Source organism: Gymnoscopelus microlampas (assembly GCF_963454915.1).
Source record: "Gymnoscopelus microlampas genome assembly, chromosome: 9".
NCBI lineage: Eukaryota > Metazoa > Chordata > Actinopteri > Myctophiformes > Myctophidae > Gymnoscopelus > Gymnoscopelus microlampas.
In genome coordinates this window covers 43,900,951-43,925,823 of record NC_139946.1, presented here as the reverse complement: position 1 = coordinate 43,925,823, position 24,873 = coordinate 43,900,951, and the positions used below count along the sequence as shown (strand labels likewise).

General features: G+C 41.6%; 1 long non-coding RNA gene across 3 annotated transcripts; it reads left to right on the top strand.

The window, feature by feature from the left end:
* Positions 1–15,574: 15,574 nt before the first annotated feature.
* On the top strand, positions 15,575–23,441 carry LOC311051857. Of its 3 annotated transcripts, none has more exons than XR_014601431.1 (10): positions 15,575–15,783; positions 17,376–17,402; positions 17,685–17,743; positions 17,874–18,003; positions 19,057–19,153; positions 20,517–20,713; positions 20,799–20,924; positions 21,178–21,488; positions 21,688–21,847; positions 22,243–23,441. It is a non-coding gene; the product is annotated as an uncharacterized lncRNA (long non-coding RNA). The 3 variants fall into 3 exon arrangements; XR_014601432.1 differs by having other exon boundaries at positions 20,799–20,953; XR_014601430.1 differs by lacking the exon at positions 17,874–18,003.
* Positions 23,442–24,873: the final 1,432 nt, after the last annotated feature.

Here is a 24,873-nt window from a genome sequence, read left to right as displayed (position 1 = left end):
GAAAGAGTATCAGAATAGATGACATGACAGCATATGTGATACGCTTGTATAAAGAAAAGGCACAGAGAATGCTTAACCCGACACTGCTCTGAAGCACTTGAGGGGCCACCTCGAGCACGGGCTCCATCACAGGAGTGATGCCTATCCATCAGAGGCTGCCATATTTGCAACTGCCTCTTTAACAAGGTGCAACATCGGGCTGTTATATCAACTAAGACATGTTTGTTTTTATTAAGATCACTCAGTCTTTTATTAGAATGCATACTGTATCACAGCTGCTCCACTGTTTCGCCTACAAAATCATATACTGAGTGAGTATCAAATCATACTGTATATATGCATCACAACACAGTAACGTTTTATTGTTTAAGCGAACATGATATTGCAATACCAGCGGTGCCACAAATATGGTACGTAGCTTCATCTGCTGCATCACAACTATGCAAGTGTACAGGACGACCTGCCTTTGTTAACCCATTTAGACCGGGAAAGAATTGGTGTCATTCTTAGATTGCTTTGGCTATTCAAAAATAGCAGATCTACAAGCTCATAGCGCGGAGTGCCGCGCTACGAGCTTGTAGATCTGCTATTTTTGAAAAAAAAGAGAAAATTAGTGCAAATCTTTGAATATATATATATTTTTAAAGAAACATTTGAAAAATATATTAGGGTTGTCCGATATTGGCTTTTTTACCGATAACCGATATACCGATATTGTCCAACTCTTAATTACCGATACCGATATCAACCGATACCGATATATGCGGGGATTATTGTGATTAGGGTAAGCTCAAATTTCATATCACACACACCATATACAGTAAGAACTCCTGTAACTTATTTATAAAGCAAAAAAAAAAAAAAAAAAAAAAAAAATTTTTCAAAAACCGATACCGATATTTTTCCGATATCAATTTTTATGCTAATATCGGCCGATAATATCGGGAGGCCGATAATATCGGACATCCCTAAAATATATGTTGCTATAATCAGTGGTTTTCAAACTTTTTCATGTCAAGGACCCCACAAAATAATATGTATTTGGCCACGGACCCCCATCTCAAAATATTTTGTCCCAGGGACCCCCCCCCCCCCCAAGAAGTTGTAACAGAGTTAAAAATGTTGTCTTCAAAAAATATATATTCAAAGATTTGCACACATTTTCACGATTTTTCAAAAATAGCAGATCTACAAGCTCGTAGCGCGGCACTCGGTGCCGCGCTATGAGCTTGTAGATCTGCTATTTTTGAATAGCCAAAGAAATCTTAAAATGACACAGATGCGTTCCCGGATTGAATGGGTTTAAAGAGAAAATAGAGCCTCGCTCCCTATGGTGTCTTCTTTAAAGGCTTTGTGTGTTTCAACAAGGACAAAATCAATGGAGAGTACGTCCCTTCTGTCCACACTAAAGAACTGGAGTACTCTCCCCTGACACCTCAGCGGTATGAACTGGAGTATACTCTCTCTCTGCCCTGACATCTTATCAGTATGGCTCAATTACGGAGGTGAGCTAGTATAAGTATCAGTGGTTCTCAACCAGTGGTCCGGGGGACCACCAGTGGTCCTTGAGGTGGTTCCTAGGTGGTCCCCAGCTAAATGATGGAGAGTTGGATATGGTAACCAAATGGACCCTTATTATATATGTCCATTTGGCTTCATTTTACACTCTCAAGAGTTAAATGATTGTTAAAACATCTGCATTAATTGATTTACAAGAGGTCTACACAATTAGAGAACGTAGAAGAGTTGTTATTTTGACAAAATCGTATCCAACGATAACAAAATATTCTAAAGGTCCTTACACACCGGGGCGAATTTTTCATGCGAATAAATACGTTTTTTTTAAAAACCTTATAAAGTCAATGCAAGCGTCCACATCAGTTTCGCGAAGCGAAAAAGCGTCTTTTAATTATTCGGAACGAGTCAGAAGTTTACGTACATTCGCATATTCGCCGGTGTGTAAGGACCTTAAGTCTTGGGTTCCGAGAGTCTAAATCTCATCAAACGGTGGTTCCGTGGCTCAAATGCCGAATAAAATAATGGACCTTGATATGAAAAGGGTTGAAAACCACTGGTACTGTATATATAAAATAGTATAGGAATTTGTCCACACAGTAAAATTCTCAGTGTTCATTTTGTACAAATGGAACCAAAAATGGGTCCATTTACTGTAGCTCCATCCCGTATATGGGTCCATGTGGTTCCATTTGTACACTCTCAGAGTCAAATGAACACTGAGGGGTTTACTGTGTGTGCACTATATTCACAATGCAAACACAGATGTATGAGTATCTGTATAAAGATACTGCAGATCCACACCCCCATTCATGCATGCATGCATTTCACTTGCACAGCTATGCACGCTACCATGCATGAATGAATGCACACGTACTGTGCAAATGCACTTCTGCACACATGCAAATACACCCACACACATATATTAAAATGTAAATACAACTCGCTGACACTTTCGTATATAACCCCCCCTTCCGCACACACACACACACACACACACGCACACACACACACACACACACACACACACACACACACACACACACACACACACACACACACACACACACACCACACAGGGACGTGCACAGATAGACTCTAGGTGGTGCTAGAGCCCCTGCCCTTTGCCCTCTTGACCAGAAGTGCCCTTTTGAAAAAAATAAAAGAAAACGTTTTTTTTTCTCCAGTTCACAGCAGGGGTCTTCAACAGACGGCCCGGGACCCCTAGGGGGTCCTCAGAGTTACCACAGGGGTTCCGCCAAATCTTTATGTGATTATGATCTTTCTTTTTACCATAACCACTTGAAACCTAGCATCCCTTTTCTGAGGAGAACTTTAGCCAAAAATAGAAGATCTACAAGCTCACAACGCCTCGTAGCGCGAGGCGTTGTGGGCTTGTAGATCGCTATTTTTGGCAAAAAGGTATAGGTGTAGAGGGAAAAAAGAGCAGACCAAGTAAACAACAAAAAAAATGTACTTGAGCACCTGCCCCTCAAAATGTCTGTGCACGCCACTGCACACACACACACACATGCGCGCGTGCACACGCACGTCCATGCGCCTGTGCTAACAGAAATATCTTCACATATAAATGGTTGGAAGTTGCTGTGCAGAGCCCCCCCTTAGGAATGAAAGCGATCCAATAAATTGCTCTCCAGAGGGAATGAATGTTTAGTGCACCTTGCTACACCGCACAAGATTGCTCACTCATACAATACAGTCTTTTGATTAATAACCCCACAGCTTCTAGTCTAGCCTGTATCCAAATGCATTTTAAAAAAAAGAAAAAAAGATCATATGCACCGCTCCTTTCACATTCCACAGCCATTTTCTTTGGCTATAGTCCTTTGCTAAGTAAAAGTGCAATGTAGAAGTACTCTGTTTACAAGTAAAAGTCCGGAATTCTAAATTTACTTGAGTAAAGGTACAAAAGTATTGGTATCAAAATGTGCTTTAAGTACCAAAAGTAAAAATACTAAAATTATGGAAAATAGCAGATCTACAAGCTCACAATGCGTCGCGATGCGACGCGTTGTGAGCTTGTAGATCTGCTATTTTCAAATAGCCTAGGCATAAAATAGGGCCGAAGTGGTTAATGTATGTTTTATAATGTAATCATTTGTAATTATCTGCAAAGTAACTAGTAAGTAAAGTTCTCAAATAATTGTAGAAGAGTAAAAGTACAATATTAACGTACTGAAAATTGGAAACACTCCAGCAAAGTAAAAGCACCTCAAAATTTAACTTATAAGTACAGTACTTGAGTAAATGTACTGTACTTGTACCGGCCATTTGGCCACTTGTACTGGCCATCAGGCTCCAAACAAACCAAGATTGACCCCCATATGAGCCCTCGCTGTCAGTTCTGTTCTTATGGGATTACTAGACTCTTTGCTTTGACTCTGGCACACACTTGCACAGGGACTGTTACGTTAGGTTCAAGGTTGTGAGAGCAAGGATGTACTCTGCAGAGCCTTGACAGATGTCTGTTGAGGATAACTAACTGAGAGACGTATTTATAGTCACTCAGAGTCACTCACATATTCATAATTGATAGGCTGATGATAGCCTGTACATATTGTAGTGTCCCAGTGGCTGTAAGTGGCTGTGGAGAGAGATTTGTCCCAGCATGCCTCGAGGCCACGTCTGGACCGGTTATCAGTCCATTATTGTGTTATTGTGTGATTAACCCACTAAGACTGGGAACGCATCTGTGTCATTTTAAGATTTCTTTGGCTATTACAAAAAAATAGCAGATCTAATAGCTAAAATAGCTATTACAAAAAAATAGCAGATCTACAAGCTCATAGCGCGGCACCGAGTGCCGCGCTATGAGCTTGTATATCTGCTATTTTTGGAAAAAACGTGAAAAATGTGTGCAAATCTTTGGATATATGTATTTTTAAAGCGAACATTTGTAACTCAAATCTTTGGTTCTGGGGATTCCACAAATGTCTTCTAAATTCTAACAGTTTTTTTTTAAAACGTATTTGCTATAATATCAGTGGTTCTCAAAAATGATATGGCCGTGGACCCCCATCTCAAAATATATTTTGTTCCAGGGACCCCCAGAAGTTGTGAGAGAGTCAAAAATGTTCGCTTTAAAAATATATATCTATTCAAAGATTTGCACACATGTTCACGATTATTTAAAAAAATAGCAGATCTACATGCTCATAGCGCGGCACTCGGTGCCGCGCTATGAGCTTGTATATCTGCTATTTTTGAATAGCCAAAGAAATCAATACAATGACAGAGATGCGTTCCCGGTCTTAAAGGGTTAATTGCCATGGGAAATGTGTCTCTTCTGTGCTCATTGAGGCGGATGAGTTTGGTGTGTTGTGTGCCGAATAATAATGCCAAATAAAAAGAGTGTTCCCGAAAGTCATTGTCAGGACTTCTTTTGGGATTTACAACCCCACCGGTCATATTCGCTGTTGACACTGTTCATATAGTGATGGTCCATTGTGGAACCTTGGGCCGTCAACCTTTACTTTATAGAGTGTGTGGAGCACTGGGGTAGTGCTCTAGTTAGAAGACAGGCCTTGATAGCCACAGCGTTGATGTACTGAATGTAATAGATAAGAACTTCAGAATTCTCCAGGCGCTCAACCGAACGCTTGTTTGCATGCAGACTTTGATGCGGAGCGAATTGCCTTTGTGATAGTATCAGCTCGTATTGTTTTAATATCATTAATTTGCTGTCCTTTTATTCACATATTATAGAGGGAATCTCCCTTGTTTGTCAATAAAGATGCCTTGCTCAGGTGAATGGTAATTTCTGTGTATGTCATCTATAAACTGGACTTTAGGGTTTTATTGAGTGACAGGACTGCCACGGCACATCAATCGTCATTCTCATATTTGCTGGTGGAAAGTAACTAAGTACATTTACTTAAGTACAATTTGGAGGTATATGTACTTTACTTGAGTATTTCCAATTTCCAATACTTTTACTTCTACTCTCTTCTACACTACATCTCAGATCCAAATATTGTACTTTTACTCCCTTACATTTATTTGAAAACTTTAGTTACTAGTTACTTTGTAGATTTTGATCATTATTACAAAAAAATACATTAACCACTCCAGCCCTATACTCTATACATTTCGGCCATTTGAAAATAGCCGATCTACAAGCTCACAATGCGTCGCGATGCTGCGCATTGTGAGCTTGTAGATCTGCTATTTTCAAAAGATTTGTATACATTTGAAATGGGACATTCATGCATAATGAGTACTTTTACTTTTGATACCTTAAGTACATTTTGATGCCAATACTTTTGAGTATTTCTATATTGCAGTATTGATACTTTAACTTAAGTAAAAAAAATTAGTACTTTTTCCACCACTGATCTGCACATATATCCATTCATATACTCTGTACATTGTATATTCATTCAAATATTCACTGATATTTTGTAGATTTATATATATTCTTTGACTCTATGCTAACTTGTTCATTCAGAGACTGAGTGCAGATATATAATGTCAGAGTCTAAGTTTAACCACTTTATTTCCATTTTATTTTCATTCTTATCTACAGCATGTCATTGTGCTTCTTTAGTTTGACTCTTACTCGTGTACCTGTTCCTGTGTTTCACTCACTGCTGCTATTGCTGCTATGACACCTGAATTTCCCTCTATGGATCAATAAAGGTTTATTTTATCTATCTTATATAACCGAGAGCCATAAAACTAAACTCTGCCAGATCCATTAGTCTCCCTCCCATGCCTACATCACCATAAATATGGATTTAATGCCAAAGAGCTGCACACACGGCATCTTTGCAGTCTTTTAACCACTTAAAACCGGGAACGCATATCTGTGTAACCATTTTAACCATTATTTTATACTTTGGCTATTCAAAAATAGCAACATCTACAAGCTCATAGCGCGGCACGAGCTTGTAGATCTGCTATTTTTGAAAAATCGTGAACATGTGTGCAAATCTTTGAATATATTTTGTTTTAAAGCGAACATTTTTAACTCTATTCTTTGCTTCTGGGGGTCCCTGGAACAAAACATTTTGAGATGGGGGTCAGCAGCCAAATACATATCATTTTGGGGGGCCTTGACATGAAAAAGTCTGAGCACCACTGATATAGAAACATAAGTTTTTTTCAGAATACTGTTGGGATTTAGAAGACATTCGTAGCATCGGCTTCAGGCCTTAAGGGGTTAAGTTCACAACTTCTCTGCACTGGAGCGTCACAGGGTAATCAGCAAGCAACAGCCCCCAAAGCCATTACAGCTTTCAATCACTTATCTCATACTGTAGCAACCCAATTTGAAAGGGATGTAGGAGCCAACTGTTATTGTCTTATTTTTGAGTAAATTCATGTTTAAGATTAAGAATACTTTTTGCTAAAAAGGTTAAACAGCTATTTCTGGTAATTTGATTACATTTGATTATGCTTCATAAGTGTCAGGTGTGTCTAAAAATTGGTCCAGCTGACCTGACCTGATAATCTGTCTGATGTTTAATTAGGGCCTAATTAATCTAGTCTTTGATGCACCTGTGTATAGATGTGATGATGTCACAGTTGTTCAGTTCAGTCAGACACTGAAGGAAGCAACACAGTTTTTTGACCGTACACCGGTTGCCAACATCCAGAACTGGGGAAACGTCACTCGTGCGCGCGCACGCGATTTTTTTACTTTTTTTGTTACTTTATTTCGGTTTTAGGGTTAGGGTTAGGGTTGGGTTAGGGTTATGTGATTTAATTATTTTGGGGGAGCCGCGCCCACCAGAGAAAATCTCACACACACACACACACACGCACGCGTGCGAGCACTGTGCCTGCCCTGTCAACTGAGCGATCCTAGCGCCCTTTGCATACAACACACAAACACGCAGCCAGACACACTGCATTGTGCGCAAACAGAAATATATTTTTTAATTTTCCCCTTTACACCGGAGTCCGGGACAAACAAAGTCCCGTACGGGACACGCCCCTTTTGGCTCAATTACGGGGCGTCCCGGCTAATACGGGACGGTTGGCAACCCTACACTTGACTCTCTAATCTTTTATGTTTTTCCAAGTAAAATCTTTTTAAGAAAAGTTATTTTGTCTTGTCGTTCGCGTACAACTACTGTTTTGTGTTTTTGTGAGGTCTACTCCACCAAGTGGTACATTTTTAGAAGAATTAGATGGAGTGCCAGTACAGGGGACTCCCTAAAACCAGGGATCGCCCTTTACGTCCTATATCAAACATTGTTTGATCGGTTATCAATCATGGGTTTTGCGATTGCACATATTATGTGCAATTGCAAAACACATACCGATTCCAACCCTATCGGTTTGCAACTCGGACGGCATGCTAAACAACACACGATGCCATTGGCTGCTAGGCACAGGCACGCGCTGACCTTAATTTCATAAGGTTGCCTTGAATATTGAGTGTATTTGAATACACTTTATTTGAACCTTTGTTTGAATCAGTATAATAATGCGCTTAATTTGTTTTAATAATTTTATAAGTGGAAGTTTGAAAGCTGTATTCTGCTCTATGTTTTGGTTAATTTGTGCCAGGATGAACGTCTTAATTCTTCCATTCTTTGAGACACGCGTACGGGTATTTCGGGGCGTGGCCGAATCCGCCATTACTTTTTCGGGTGAAACAACACAGCTTTCACCATTGGAATTGCACTGCAGAACGTACACATTGTTACATATACAAGTAGTGCAGGTCATTGCAACAACCACCGATCTTATGAAAAATTAAAACAGGATCGCCAAATATTCCATACGTTCCACGATTCTGCCAATAATCATATTCTTTAAGACGCATCCTAGTGCGTTTTTGCCGGGCCAAACAAAGGCATCACGTAACGTTGACTCCCTTCCCCTATTCGCTCATACTAGGACATGGTGTATGTGTAGGCAGAAGAATACTAGCAACCGTGTTTGGCATGTTGAGTTCCTTCAGCCCTTGGGCTGATTTCTGTTATCAGCCCTAACAGATATGGCTGGTGGGGATGTAATGAATATACATACTGTACATTGACTATATAGTCAAATGGACTAGGAATAAAGATATGACCCATATGGATCCATGAAATCATAATGGACCCACATTTGCTTGAGTGTCGTTATGCAACAACAAAAGGCACACTTCAACAGGTGTGTACGTCAAACACTTAATCATGTATCACACGTAGCAATCTGGAGAGGATGACTTGATTCTTTTTTTCCCCCCTGCTATCCAGCCAATCTCCTCTCTCAGGGGGATTACTGTTGCTAAGGCTTGTTGCTGGTGGATTGACTAGACTAGAGTGTTTTTTACCATGCACATCCTGATAGACTGCATACTGCACTTTGGTACGCTCTGTTCTAACTTTGGGCAAAAGGAACAGCGGACGTAACCAAGCATTCATCCACTGAGTCATTGGTTTTTACTTGAAGTTGTTTAAGACTGCACAAAACTGTAAATAATGGATGTCCGTGTTTCATTTGAAACAGAACAAGGAGGCGCACATGGCATTAGATATTCCTTGTCATTTATTTAAACACAAAAATCTTTCAACTTCCTCAGATCTGCCTCAACTTCCACAAAAATATTTTTTTTTTATGATTTAAGGTAGCCAATTATTATTACTTTTTGTATTCCTTTTTTCTTTTTTAGTAATTTTGCCAATTAATAACTCCCACTGCTCACATGTTTTACTTAAGTAAAAGTATCAATACTGCAATGTATAAATCCTAAAAATGTACTTAAAGTACCAAAAGTAAAAGTACTCACGCATTGGGGGTACTTTTACTCACAATCTGCATTGCGACGCATTGCAGATCTGGTATTTTCAAATGGCCGAAATGTTTAAAGCCCTGGCCTATATACATTTCGGCCATTTGAAAATAGCAGATCTACCAGCTCTGTGAGCTTGTAAAACAGGCTCTCTCATGCTACGTTAGGGCGCTACTGCCTCAAGGACCTCTGGAGGTCTCGGACCTCACTTTGAGAACCACTACTCGACACCAAATCTCCTCGTTGAAAATAACCAATCTACAAGCTCTCAACGTGTCGTGTTGCAACACTCATTCTACCAAGTTGTCACTGCAGAATATAGGGATACTATAGGATTGATTAAGGTTTTAATCTATAGACAGTGGTGTAAAGTAACTAAGTACATTTACTCAAGTACTGTACTTATGTACAATGTTGAGGCCAGTAACCTTTAGGTTACTGGAGTATGTCCAATGTTTAATACTTTTACTTACACAATGTTTAATACTTTTACTTCTACTCCACTACATCTCAGAGGCAAATATTGTGCTTTTACTCCACTACAATTATTGAAAACTTTAGTTGCTAGCTGATTATATTATAAAACATAGCCTACATTAACCACTTCAGTCCTGTTTTGGTTAATTGAAAATAGCCGATTTACAAGCTTTGAAAATAGCCGATCTACAAGCTTTGAAAATAGCCGATCTAAGCTCACAACGCATCACACCGCGACGCGTTGTGAGCTTGTAGATCTGCTATTTTCAAACATTTTAGTACTTTTACTTTTGGTACTTTAAGTACATTTTGATACCAATACTTTTGTACTTTTACTCAAGTAAATTTTGAATTCCAGACTTTTACTTGTAACAGAGTACTTCTACATTGCAGTATTGATACTTTTACTTAAGTCCTTTTCGCACTACTGTCTATAGATATGTACTGCTTTACAGCAATGTGCAGTAACCTCTGTACTTGAACAAAACAGTGTTATGTGCTTACAGTATATTCCACAGTGATCATCATCGCTCTTGACGAAAGTCCTATGAGAAATCAACTGAGATTGAAGACAGGGACGTACATCATAATGTGGCATCCTGAAAGGCAATAACACATCCACAGCCAAGGCAAAAGACAAAGGGGAGAGCTGTGACCTTATTTCCCCTCAACCGCAATGATGAAATCATGTGGGCTGATATGCCAACTGCTTAGAAAACCTAAGATGTGCTTTTAACTTCAATAGAATGCAGCTTAATCTCCCCTGCAAGTGAAAAACACCCCTAGATTCACCTCCCTCTCAACTAAATGAACTCTTTCTCAATTTGAAGCGGAGTCATTAGCTGATTTATTTAGTTTGAACATAATAAAATGTACTCTGGTGCTGTACTGCTGTTTAATTACCGTAGTTTCCTTTAGGTGTGAATTTCTTATTAAACTTTAATCTTCATTATTGAAATTGACTGATTGATACGCACAATGTTCCTTTTTTTCCTTATTTTGTCTATATCCAAAAATGTTTCCAATCACACTACAGTATACAGTATATCTAAAAGTGAATGAAATCACTAAGTATAATGCATCCTTTAGCATGAAATGTTTCATTAAATGACAATATTCGTCAGCAAATGACAACATCATAATTGCTATAATTTTGGTGAGGAACAAGTCTGTGCTTAGAACAGCCTAAAACAAAATAAGACATTAAAAGACAGAATAGGTGTGACCCTCTCTTGAGGCCATAAGTACATACTTTGTTAATGATGTCTTGGTCTCTTGACCTTCATCAGAACAAGTCCACTCTACTTGCCAAAGATTAGCTCACACTTTGAAAAACAATTTATTTAGCAGGCTATGACAAAAGGTTACCAGCTAATAAATGCCCACATTTTTATCTTGGGGTAGAGGTGGCCTAAAGGTTAGATTCCCCGGACCGGCAGGACAATCTGCCCAGCCAACATGTCCACCTGGGCCCCATGTGGGGCACATGTGGGCTACATGGGTACCAAGCGGGCATGGGCTTGAACTGGGCAATTGTAGTGGGTTCCATATAGGTTCTATATGGGCTAAGCGGGCATGGGCTTGAACTGGGTAATTGTAGTGGGTTCCATATAGGTTCTATATGGGCTAAGTGGGCATGGGTTAGAACTGGTCACCCACGTCTGGGTCCCATAAGGGTTATATGTCGGCAAAGTGGGCATGGGTTAGAACTGGTCACCCATGTCTGGGTCCCATATGGGTTATGTGTGGGCTAAGAGGGCATGGGTTAGAACTAGTAACCCATGTCTGGGTCCCATATGGGTTATGTGTTGGCTAAATGGGCATGGGTTAGAACTGGTCACCCACGTCTGGGTCCCATATGGGTTATGTGTGTGCTAAGTGGGCATGGGTTCGAACTGGTCACCCATGTCTGGGTCCCATATGGGTTATGTGTGGGCTAAGAGAGCATGGGTTAGAACTAGTAACCCATGTCTGGGTCCCATATGGGTTATGTGTGGGCTAAGAGGGCATGGGTTAGAACTAGTAACCCATGTCTGGGTCCCATATGGGTTATGTGTGGGCTAAGAGGGCATGGGTTCGAACTGGTCACCCATGTCTGGGTCCCATATGGGTTATGTGTGGGCTAAGAGAGCATGGGTTAGAACTAGTAACCCATGTCTGGGTCCCATATGGGTTATGTGTGGGCTAAGAGAGCATGGGTTCGAACTGGTCACCCATGTCTGGGTCCCATATGGGTTATGTGTGGGCTAAGAGGGCATGGGTTAGAACTAGTAACCCATGTCTGGGTCCCATATGGGTTATGTGTGGGCTAAGAGGGCATGGGTTAGAACTAGTAACCCATGTCTGGGCCCCATATGGGTTATGTGTGGGCTAAAAGGGCATGGGTTAGAACTAGTAACCCATGTCTGGGTCCCATATGGGTTATGTGTGGGCAATGAGGGCATGGGTTAGAACTAGTAACCCATGTCTGGGTCCCATATGGGTTATGTGTTGGCTAAGTGGGCATGGGTTAGAACTGGTCACCCACGTCTGGGTCCCATATGGGTTATGTGTGAGCTAAGAGGGCATGGGTTAGAACTAGTAACCCATGTCTGGGTCCCATATGGGTTATGTGTGGGCTAAGAGGGCATGGGTTAGAACTAGTAACCCATGTCTGGGTCTCATATGGGCTATATATGGGCTAAAACAGCGTAAACAAGTTCTGACACCAGATTATATATCGGCGCGTCTCTCCGGATGCGCCTATACAACTTTTCTCGCACACGGCTTCATGGTTCTCCTTATTTTGGCTAGGGTCAAATGTCGACTTAGAACGCGCAATAAAGGCTAATATCTCGATAACGATACGTTTTTAGAATCCGCCTTTCGGGTATGTTGTAAAGCTCGCAGAGGCGCACGCGTTGATGTCTTCGCCTTTCTTGTACGACACTCCCGCGCAGAGTCCTCTACTTTCAGGGACCTACATAGAGTGTTAGACCTTTAGACCATAGTGAATGCAAACTTTAAAAAACACATTTCTTGTAGGAATGTCGGATCGGGACACCGAGGGCATCCACGCGTGCGCCTTAATGAGCTGTACGACATATCCAAAAGGCGGATTCCAAAAACGCATCGTTATCGAGATATAACGCGCAGAAGATAGCCCCTTGACCCCAGCCAGTTGAGGAGAACCGTAAGGCTGTGTATGGCGAAAGTTATATGGGCACGTTCTGGGCAACGCACTGACACGGAATCTGGTGTTTAATTTTGAAAAATGACTTTTCCAAGCCTTTGAGACAGTTATTTATGATTATCTTGGACCCTAGGGGTCGTGCAGCTTTGAGACTGGCACCGTTGGATTCAGCGTCAAAAAGCAAGTTGGAATATATATATTTTGATTATTTTCTAAAGCGATTAGAGGGTTAGAACTGGTATCACAAAAGTGGGTTCCACATGGGCTTGCCCACTTCCATCCCACTCCCAGTTAGCCCATATGCAGACCATGTGGGAACCACATGGGCTAGCCCACTTCCATCCCACCCCCAGTTAGCCCATATGCAGACCATGTGGGAACCACATGGGCTTGCCCACTTCCATCCCACTCCCAGTTAGCCCATATGCAGACCATGTGGGAACCACATGGGCTAGCCCACTTCCATCCCACTCCCAGTTAGCCCATATGCAGACCATGTGGGACCCTCATAATTTGCCCAGTTCAAGCCCATGGCCAGTACCGAAGTAGCCCGCATTGAAACCATATGGGTCCCACGTGGGCGTGCTGGCTGGGAGATATCTACGCGCTGCACACACACACAAGCGCATGCATACACGCAGGCACACACACACACACACACACACACACACACACACACACACACACACACACACACACACACACACACACACACACTGGTCCTATAATGAAACACTTTATGCTTTTGAAACATTGCCTGCCGCTGCAGTTTAAGTTTCTCTGTCTAATAGCATATTAGTTTTTTCTTGTAATGATGCTGCTGTGCAACACAAGGAGCAGGACATGTTATTAAGCTGAAGTTTTTCTTTGCAAGGGCAATGTTGTCTGCGCTGTGCAGTTTCAGTCTGTATCTGTAATATATATGCGCATTGAATCATAATTAACCTGATTGTAAGCTGCTGTAGGGGGTACGGGGGGGTACGGCGTACCCTTAGTTCTGACACTGTGGGAGCTGGGGGCGCGCGTGCACGCACCGTCAGCGGCGGTCTTTAACGCCTTAACGTTTAAAAACAATAGCCTCTCAAGGTTCGCGCCGTCAGTGGCGAGCCGTTCTCAATATAGCGTCTACCTGGCTGCTTTGCATAACATTAGGCTACTCGAGAAAAGACACAAACTTGAATTGAATGTGTTACATTCCTCTCACAATGACAGACAACATCTCTGCACTGCAAGGTGTGAAGGGGATCGCTTAGCAGAGGACCCAGTTCTCTGAGACAAGACAAAGACAAGTTGTCTGATTATTTTAAGTAGGCCTACTTATGTGTGGGTGAGTCTATGTAAAGCAGTGGTTCTCAAACTTTTTCATGTCAAGGACCCCCAAATTGACACTATTAGCTCGCGGACCCCCATTTGAAAAGATGTGCCAGGGACCCCCATAAGAGAAGATTTTTTACGACTCTAGCAGTGATTCTCAACCATTTTAATTTCAAGGACCCCCACTTTGACATGCATTAGGCCTACAGACCCCCATTTAATGGCATTTCTATCACTTGGACCGCAATTTATATTGTAAAATCAATGTCAATTTAACTCTGAGAGTGTACAAATGGAACCAAATGGACCCTAACGGGTCCATTTGGTTCCATTTGTACACTCTCAGAGTTACAGACCCATAAGGGTCCATTTGGTGCCTAATCTATCATTTAGCTGGGGACCCCCTGGAACTCCCTCAAGGACCCCTGGGGGTCCCCAGACCCCACTTTGAGAACCAATGATGTAAAGGGCTTTTATATAAAATTAAAAGGAAAATAAAATAATTAATTTGAAACAAAAATAAAAACAACAAATTAACAATACAACAAAATAATAATACATATGATTACATGTTGAAAGTTAAGTAGTAGTTTTAGAGTTTCTAGTAAATGTGTTTGATTATATTGTAGGTGTTCATGAATTCGAACTTTTTAAATTATGACTATAGTTTATAACTGATCATTCAATGAATTGTAATACGATTTGCGTATGGTTACCTCTCGTCTTTTATTAGTGTTTTCTGCTTTAATATAGTTAAATAAATAAAGTATCCTGTTAATGTCCTTTGGAAGTTCTGCCTCAGTTATTAATGCTTACAGTAGAAATATTCTGTGGCCGGGCTCTTTACATTTCTTTCTCATACCTGAGACAAGGTTTATTACACATAATATAAACCTTAAAAAACCTTTAATAATGTTCCTGCCTATAATAAGTATAACTGCCTCTGTGTCAGTTTGGTACTGTATCAGATAAATGAATAAATTCAATTACAAGTGACACACAGTTGGGTTGAAGAACAATGAACACTTTCAAAGTCAACTTCAAGTCCCAGAATGCATAGCAGCCGTGCATTGTAAGCCCTGCAGTGTTGCCATGTATGCTTATTATAAGCGGCTTGTTTGAAGACGCGTTGTGAGCTTGTAGATCGGCTATTTTAAATATACACTGCTAAAAAAAATAGGGAAAGCTTTGATCCCTTAATCTATATGTATATATAGGCCATGTGGCCTTTAGTCACCACATGACCATATGCCAATACACAGTTTTCGGCTTGTTTTCATAGACCTGTCTGCTTATTTCTTTCGCAAAATATGGAAACACTGGCAACTACAGGAACTGACGTCATTCCTGTTTGAATTCTCAAACCGCTCGGTGAATTTAACGTATGCCAGCCTTCGTTAGAAGGAAATTTTTTAGCTGAAACAAACCAAAATAAAATCAATAAAAGGTTGTTGGACATTAAAAGAAGTAGTTCCAGAATCTCCGGATCTATTTCTCGGATTGGATACACTCCAAGGAGACGGAGTGTTGGAGCAGTGATGAGATATGTTTTTATGTAAGTAACAACAAGCTGTTTCCCTCCATTTTTTGGGGCCAGTAATATAGTTTGTACCCGTTCAGATACCACCATCGTTTGATTAAACTTATTATGATATTATATTGCCGTGGCAAGTCCGGAGAGCAATGCATAATATTAGCTAGCATGCTAGTTCACGTTAGCTCGCCGTTTCGTGATTAAAATGCATTCTCATTAGTTTATCTCTGTGTATACAATTATAGATTTTTTGCGTTTTTAATAATTGCATAAGCATAGTTGTAACCAGCACCACTGTGAAGCAGTTTGTTAATTTATAATGGTGAACTAAAAGAAAAAAGAATGAACGGAGCTAACTGGACGGGTCTGTTATCAATTCACTTGACTTAGTAGGCAACAGTTCCGGTCTAGAGCGGATACGGAAACGACATCATGTTTGCATGTATGTGTATGTGAACATTTACCGGATATACCAGGTTGGCTTTAGATTGCATCTGAGCAGCACCAATCCAGCCTATCCAGTAAAAGTATCAATACTGCAATGTAGAAATACTCTATTACGTTGGTTCTCAAAGTGGGGTCCGGGGACCCCCAGGGGTACTTGAGGGGGTTCCAGGGGGTCCCCAGCTAAATGATGGACAGGAACCAAATGGACCCTTATGGGTCTGTAACTCTGAGAGTGTACAAATGGAACCAAATGGACCCTAACGGGTCCATTTGGTTCCATTTGTACACTCTCAGAGTTAGATTAACATTGATTTTACAATATGAATTGGGGTCCCAGAGATAGAAATGCCATTAAATGGGGGTCCGTAGCCCTAATGCATGTCAAACTGTGGGTCCTTGAAATTAAAATGGTTGAGAATCACTGCTATAGAGCCGTAAAAATCTTCTCTTTATGGGGGGTCCCTGGCATATCTTTTCAAATGGGGGTCCGCGGGCTAATAAGTGTCAATTTGGGGGTCCTTGACATGAAAAAGTTTGAGAACCACTGCTCTATTACAAGTAAAAGTCCGGAATTAAAAATGTACTTTTTATTTTGGCTTGTATATCTGCTATTTTGGGAGAATTGGGCGGATGTTTCCCTCATAATAGGAATGCTATTGTTTATGGGGGGAAAAAAACAATGCATAATGTTAGCTAGAATGCTAGTTTTTGTTATAAAAATGTACTTAAAGTATCAAAAGTAAAAGTACTCATTATGCAGAATGTCTCATTTCAAGTTTTGAAATGCAGAAAAACGTTTGAAAATAGCAGATCTACAAGCTCACAATGTTTTGCGATGCGACACATTGTGAGCTTGTAGATCTGCTTATTTCAAATGGCTGAAGTGGCTAATGTATGTTTTGTAATACTAATCAAAATCTACAAAGTAACTAAAGTTTTCAAATAATTGTAGTGGGGTAAAAGTAGAATATTTGACTCTGAGATGTAGTGGAGTAGAAGTAAAAGTACTTAAAATTGGAAGTATTTCTGTGAAGTGAAAGTACCTCAAAATTGTACTTAAGTACAGCACTTGAGTAAATGTACTTAGTTACTTTACACTGCCAAGGTTAGTTAATGGAAACTGATATTTTGCAGTGACTAATTAGGGTTATTTGAATCCATTTCAGGAGGGAACCTCACTGGACAAAGGAATGGTATGTCCGTTGTCCCTCTGTCAACAAGACCCTTTTCATACATTTGTGATTATTTTATTAGCCATCTCTTAAGAGTTGGCTATTGTGCCATGACATACTGTAACGTATTAAAGACTGAAATATATTTAAACTTCTAGCTCCTGCTACTCTAAACATTGAAACACATACACATTCTTGATGAATTCCATACAAGCTTTTTAAAAAGAAAATGTTTTGTGTGTGTGTGTGTGTGTGTGTGTGTGTCTCTTTTTCTTTTGGGTAATTCTTCTCTCTTTGTCTAAGTAAATTGGAGATGAAGATGTCCAGTCCACAATTGACAAGCTGTATTCGTGTCTGGAGTTGTAAGTTCAAATCTCATATTCACTTTAAGATGTGCTTGTATTTTCTAACCATGTTAGGATCAGAGCATTGATATCTTTGCCGTTCTCTTAATATGGCATTTCCTTCCTGTGACTTTTACCATATACTCAGGTTGCCATGGTTGAGACATAGGAGGCATTTCATTAGATGATTGTACCAGAAGAATGATGCAGTCCAACCTTTTGTATCCGTCATAATAAGAAGTTCCAAAACCTGCGTCTTTTTTATGTTGCATAATATGGTAAATTTGAGTTTTTAATTGTTCCGTGTGCATTTCTACATTAAATGTTGAAGTTTTGCAAAACATTTGATGTACAATAGTAGAAGCATGCCACAGCATACAGCTGCTCTAACTGGTGGAAAGGGAGCGCAACATCATGCACCCACTTGTTACTTTTGACAAGGCTCATGAACTTTGTTATTCCACATTGAAAACAAGTTTGCCACCAGTAGCTTAGCTTTTACAAGGAGTGTTACAATCAGGGGTGCACATAACTGGTGCGCAGGTGCGCATGCGCACCCAAAATAAAAAATGCGCACCACATCAGACAACGCGAGGCGCTTTTGCGTACCAACAGCTGGGACAGGAATTTCCTAGCTTTTATTTTTTAGCAAAACTAAAAAATAAAAGCTTGGAGATCGAGGCTAGGAATTTATTTCCTGAAGCCATACTCACACAATCACTCTAAAGCACCCGTAGGCCCCATGTACAGCCATTACGCGCAGGGGTAGAGGACGCATGCTGCACGTGATTGTATGAGTGTTGACTCGCGTTGCCTCGCTTCGCCTCGCATTGCCTCGCCGCACTCGTCACCGATGATGAACGCACCGTAATGGTGCAAAATATGCCGTGAACGTCCCAATCTGGCGGATAAAATCAGCGCAGCAGCACAGGGCACCAACCTGGAGGGCTTTACCTAACAGCGTGAGGAAAAAAAACGGCGAAGATCGGCGTAATTTAAAAGCAGAGCGTCCTTCCCCCCCCCCCCCCCCCCCCCCCCCCGTTGACAAAACAGTCTGGTGGGCACCGTGCTGAACCCCCCCCCCCCCTCCCCCCCCCCCCGCTGACAAAACCGGACGGGACCATGCGCACCAAGTCACATCTCCAGGTGCTCTTCTGAGTACCACACCTAAAAAGTTATGTGCACCCCTGGTTACAATGTATGTGCAAGTAGGCAATGATAGGCTTATGATAGCCTGTGCCATTCAAAGGTTTAACTTTGGCATCATATTGTTTTAACTTTGAAAAATTGCTTTAATGTCCCCTTCCCCTGTTTTTGTGTTCTTCCTGAAGAGACATACGCAGTGGCTCGTGAGAAGCTCCAGCTGGGAGAGACGTCATCGGACATAGCGACTGATGGTGATGATGCATCCCGAAGGCGACACAGGAGGTAACTAAAAATAGCTGTTGTTAGGCAATGGTTCTAAAATGTTTTCTTGTCAAGGTGTGTATTTGACCACGGAACCCCATCTGAAAAGATTTTGTGCCAAGGACCCCATACAAGATTTGTGGTGTTATGTCAAGATTTTTCTTTTTTTAAATAGCTGATGAATATAGGGCCCTCCCGGACCCCACTTTGAGAACCCCTGCATTAGACCACGGACCACCATACACCCTGAGAGTTACAGCTACATAAGGGTCCATTTGGTTCCTAACTAGCCTTCATTTATCTGGGGATTTATCTGAGGACCCCCTCAAGCAGGGGTCTTCAACGTTTTCAGACCAAGGACCCCCTGGCTGAGAGAGAGATGAAGCAGGGACCCATTCTATATTGTATAGAATTGTGTTTCAGATAAACTTTTGCTGCTCTTTTTTCCCTCTACACACCTACTGTATATGTCTTTCCCAAAAATAGCCGATCTACAATCTCAAAACGCCTCGCGCTGCAAGGCGTTTTGAGCTTGTAGACCGGCTATTTTTGGCTAAAGTTCTCCTCAGAAAAGGGATACTAGGGTTCAAGTGGTTAAACATGTAGAACAACATGTAAAACAAAAACATTATCATATCACACAAAGATTTGGGGGACCCCCTGTAGTGACTCTGAGAACCCCCAAAGGGTCCCAGACCCCCTTTTGAAGACCCCTGCCCTCAAGGACCCCTGAAACCTGGAATTTCCCCCTGTATCTAACCCATTATAATTATTTGACGCATTAGTCCCACCTCTGAGCCAGGAGGTGAAGATTAGATGCGAGTCCGGAGAAAGCAAGCAGGTTAGACTGACGACCACATTCCCATTCCTCACACTCCTGCTCGCTCGCTCCTCCATGTCATTTCATGCTATATTTCTCATATATGAGCTGTTTGACATGCAAGCCCTCACCATGCACAACAAACAGCATGATTGTATAAATTAAATATCAACTCATTATTTAATGTTCTGTTTCTGTAGCTTTGATCACTGGTATTCATGATATTGTTGTGAAACCTTGTATCTCTTTGTAACTTTTAGTTTTTTCGTAAATGAATGCCCTATTTCATTGTTACAAAAAAAATGAAAATAACCGATCTACAAGCTCACCACGTCTTGCATTGCGACATGTTGTGAGCATGTAGATCAGCAATTTTCAAATGGTTGACGTATGCATGGTTAAACTGATTTGTCCCTCTTGCCTGTACTTTTTTTAATACATTTTGCAAGGAATGCTCTGGAACCCCCTCAAGGACCCATGGGGTCCCCGGACTCGATTTTGAGAACTACTGCTTAAAGTTACTTTTTTATGTTTGCTAAAATGTATGTTTTTAACTGAATGTAGGCCACCGCAAAAACAGAGGGAGGCGCTCACGAGTGAGGAGGAATCGGAAGCTTTCGATGATGACCTCCTACCACCTACACCTCCCCGTGCACTGTCCAAGAAAGTGAGCCCCCCCCCCAAAAGACACAGGAGCCGCAGTCCAAGTCCGATCAGCAGTCCAAGCAGCAGCCCCGGTGTATCTCCCTCTTCTCAGACAAGTATGTAAAGTATGGAATTAGATTTTATTCTTTTTTATAAAATATACAGAGAATTTAACATCTTGAAATGTTACATTATGTTTAGAAACCCCGAGTCCCAGAAGAACCCCCAGTCCCGTTGGAATCCCGAGTGTGGACACCCCCAGTTGGAAGACCAAGAGCAAGCCGCCCAACTGCAAACCTGATCAGCCGCCCCACTGAACCCACAAACGTGAGCACCCCAATAAACTCCGATTACACGTAAGGCAGGCAGCCTCTGTGAATAGCTTTAAAACACAGCTGAAGACCTATTTCTTCACTCTGGCTTTTGGTTGATTTTTAAATGCTGTTTTATGCTTTTGCTTTCTTTTTTTGCTTTATCGTTAAATTAGTTTTACTTTACTGTAATTGTAAGCACCTTGAGCTGCATGTCATGTCATGAAAGGTGCTTTACAAATAAAGTTTATTATTATCAACTGTGACAGAGCCGCCCCACTGGGACCCAGATGAGCCACCGCACTGGAACCCCTAGTCAACCCACAGCCGGACCCCCAATAAGACGACCCACAGCTGGAACCCCAATGAGCAGCCCAAGTCCAGCACCACGAGCACCAGGCATGGGAGAACAAATGTTCACCCAGCTCGTGAGACTCCTAGAGGAAGTAAAGAGCACTCAGAAGGTCCATGGCAGATGCTGAACATGCTGCCTGAAGGAGCTGTGTTCCCGCTGGACACGTAGGCAGATCTCGAGTCCATGAACTTAAAGCTGGGTGACCCTGACTTTAAGTCTGCAGTTGTAAGTTCAAATCTCTTATTCACTTCAAAATGTACTTGTATTTTCTAAATCTCTTATTCACTTCAAAATGTGCTTGTATTTTCTAATCACATTGGTAGTCTGTTAACCTGCCCTTTGAGTGCATGCACACAACGGGCATTGACATCTTAGCTGTTCACTTAATACAGAATTTCCTTCCTGTGACTTTTATCGTACTCAGATTGCCATGGTTGCAGACATTGGGGGGACTTCCGTGGACCGTTGTGTCAGGAGGATGATGGGGTTCCTCCTTACCAATAAGCTGGCACTCGAGTATAACCTTTTCGGACGCAGTGGCAAGAAGGCGTTCCGAGGACTGGCACTTTTTGACGTTCTATATGGTAAATTAGATTTTGTGTTATTGCCATAACATATGGTGCCACCTGAACTTAGTTGTTCTACATGAAAACTAAATTGCCACCATAGCTCAAGACATTTAAAATTATTGTTCCATTTTCTTTTTCTGTTCAGCAAAGAATGCTCAATAATGCATCAGAACATCTTAGCCACCAGGTTCTATACATAATCCTGCATTTTTCCTGTAGCACTTGGCCGTGTGAATAGCTTGGAGTACAACTCTAATGAACTGTTCTCAGATTTGACTCGGTTGTTTTTAAAAAGCATACACATTTCTCAGCGATATAAAACTTTTGAAAAGATGTCTGTCTTATATGGTTTCATAATGTAAAAATCAAGCCAGCATTACTAAGTTGGCTTCTTGTCATTTATCTTTAAGGGCAATAAAGAAGAACGCCGTCACGCAGGAAATAAACCAGAAGGAGGCAGAGTTGGCCGTGTCCAAATGGTTCACCGGAGCTCGAGACCGTGGTGGAAACCGGACCCTACGAGCTAGAAGATCCCTCGAAAACACAGGGAACACAGGAAAATCAGGAACAGGTCCAATAGGCCACACACACACACACACACACACACACACACACACACACACACACACACACACACACACACACACACACACACACACACACACAGTTTGTGGTGTGTTTATCATTCAGGATTTGTTGGCTGAAATGGCCCTCTGCTGGAATAATTAACTACCTCATGAGAAGAACCCTCCTTTTGTTGTAGTTGAGTTAAGAGATATGGGTTCCTTATTAGTTTGTGTCCAGAACATTTAAGTTGTTACTTTAGAGTTGCACTGTTATGTGTCATGTATACATCATTACAAATGATTGTTTACAAGAGTTCTATCTTAATGATAATTTACGAGAGTTAAATGGATTGTTTACGAGACTTGAAGATGCATATTGGCCCAATACTGTCTACACTTTATTTCCATGTATACATTTTATATTTTAAAAATACCAAAGCATTTTGTATTTTGTATTTTACAACCAGAAGGCCGAAAGTTCCCAGAAATAAACATTGTCAAAAGATATATTGTCTGATATTGTTTTTTCACCCTGGTAAAACTTAGCAGTAGTTAAACATGGTTCTTGTCAATATACTGTTTAATTCTCCTATTTAAATCCCTTCAGGACCAACTTGAAACCCATGTTGGCAAAGGGCCCGGATGTTACCCACTTGGGCTGCTAGAAGTGGGATCTACATGGGTCTCAAACGTGCCCAGTTGGACTCCACCTAAGGCCCATTCAGATCCCACTTCAAGCCCACATGGGCAAACACAGGTGAGGCCTAGATGGGTGTGACATACAATTGGCCATTTGGACCCCACCTAAGACCCAGTCAGGACCCACTTAAGCCCATATGGGCTAACACAGGTGAGGCCCACATGGGTCCGACATCAAATTGCCCATTTGGACCCCACTTAAGACCCAGTCAGAAACCCACTTAAGCCCATATGGGCTAACACAAGTGGGTGCTTGGTGGAACCCATGTGCAAAACCAGTTGGAGCCCTAAATGGGCCAACACAAGTGTGGCCTACGTGGGTCACATGTAATTTGCCCAGCTGGAACCCATTTCTGGCCCATTCAGGTCCCAGTTCAAGCCCATATTGGCAAACACAGGTGGCGCCCACATGGTTCCGACATCAAATTGCCCATTTGGACCCCACCTAAGACCCAGTCAGAAACCAACTTAAGCCCACATGGGCTAACACAAGTGGGTGCTTGGTAGAACCCATGTGCAAAACCAGTTGGAGCCCTAAATGGGCCAACACAAGTGTGGCCTACATGGGTCACATGTAATTTGCCCAGCTGGAACCCATTTCAGGCCCATTCAGGTCCCAGTTCAAACCCATATAGGCAAACACAGGTGGCGCCCACATGGTTCCGACATATATTTGCCCATTTGGAGCCCACCTAAGACCCAGTTAGAAACCCACTTAAGCCCATGTGGGCTAACACAAGTGGGTGCTTGGTGGAACCCATGTGCAAAACCAGATGTAACCCATGCCCATCTGCCCAGTTAAAAACCCACATGGGGCCCAGTTGGACATGTTGGCTGGGTGGGTGGGGAAGTGAATGCTCACCACTCACCACAACCGCAACACCACTGAAGTGCCCTTGAGCAAAGCACTGAACCCCCAACTGCCGAGCTGCTTAGTGGCCAACAGTATAAGACTGTGGTTGTAGACAACTCCGAGGTTTGTGTGTGTGTGTGTGTGTGTGTGTGTGTGTGTGTGTGTGTGTGTGTGTGTGTGTGTGTGTGTGTGTGTGTGTGTGTGTGTGTGTGTGTGTGTGTGTGTGTGTGTGTGTGTGTGTGTGTGTGTGTGTGTGTGTGTGTGTCTGTGTTTTTCTATGTGCAAGGCATTGCTGAAAATGAGCTACTACCCTGGGTAAATAAAGACCAAAAACACACAAAAAAATCATGCTGAAATGACATTTGACTCTGAGAACAATTGTTTATTTTTTTACCCCGCACTGTGCATTGTTATAATGGTAGAATAAAGATAATGTGTGTTTTAAATGCTATGAAAATCCCACATAAGAATAACATGATGTAACAAAATGATCAGTATTCCCCTTGGCTTTTTACTAATGACATGTCTAGCAGATATTCCTGCTGCTTGGAGACCCTGATATATAATCTTGTGGCACAGCACATTATTTAAAGACACATTTCATGTATGTCAAGTGCACTGAAAAACAAGACTATAGGTCAAATTCTAGTAGCTGGAACGTGTATGAAATGCTGGAAGGCTTTTTTTTTTTACATTACTTAGCTTTAGCACATAATATACCTTCATCAGTCAGTGGTGTTTTATGTTCTCCCCATTCACTATTCGTCATGCCTAATCTCTCAAGAACAGATTCCGAGCTGCGCTATTGCATCTGTCGGGAGGGACAGTCAGAAGGTATGAACATGTTTTACATGTTCAATATTGTGTAATTGAGCAACTTGCGTAAGTCCGCTAGCAAAAAGCTTGTCGTCTATAACGTCCAT